Genomic DNA, 799 nt, shown 5'->3' on the forward strand with positions numbered 1-799 from the left:
AAAAAAAAAAAATTACATAAGAACAATAGGCACAAGCCAGATATACAAATCTGCAAAAACCAGTACATAAGTTCACATTATATTTAAAACTATCTGTATTGTCATTTTTCTTTTGTGTTAACAGTAAGTAATGCTGAGACAAATTTTCTAGGCTTCTGAAGGAACTAAATGAGCTAATTAATATAAAGAGTTTAGCACAGTACTGATTTATAGTAGGTATTCTAGAAATGTTAGCTAGTGTTATGTCTGATCACTTATTATTTTCCCTTCTATTGCCCAATATAGTATCTTGTACATAATAGCTCTTCAATTTAGTAATTAATAAATAAACACAAAACCTATAGTAATGCATTTTAAATTATCCAGTCCACAAGGAAAAAGAAACACAGTCATTGAATTAACATTTTGTTTATTTGTGTTTTAGAAAAGAGCTTGTGGTAATTATGAATAGGGCATTGCTATTATAGACGTACAAGCAGATAAAGTTCTAAAATATTGTGATTTATTCAAATTTTGTTAATTGAATTTTATATTTTCCACTGATTCTATTAGAGGAGCCCCAGGTCTATGAAATTATGACTATTGATTAACAATAATTCCTAACACTAGCTTGAAGAATCTGTCTAATGCAATTGCCCCATCAAGGAGTAAAATAGCCTTTTAAAATTCTTAAATTTAGTAGACAAAAGTCATGATTTAAAGGTACTGTACATTGAATCATTCTTCAAATTTAAGAGTCATTTTTGTATTTAGGAAATCATCCTGTACATTTACTGTTTAAATTTTTTTTTTTTTTTTT

This window comes from Propithecus coquereli, unplaced genomic scaffold (assembly GCF_000956105.1).
Source record: "Propithecus coquereli isolate 6110/MARCELLA unplaced genomic scaffold, Pcoq_1.0 Scaffold826, whole genome shotgun sequence".
NCBI lineage: Eukaryota > Metazoa > Chordata > Mammalia > Primates > Indriidae > Propithecus > Propithecus coquereli.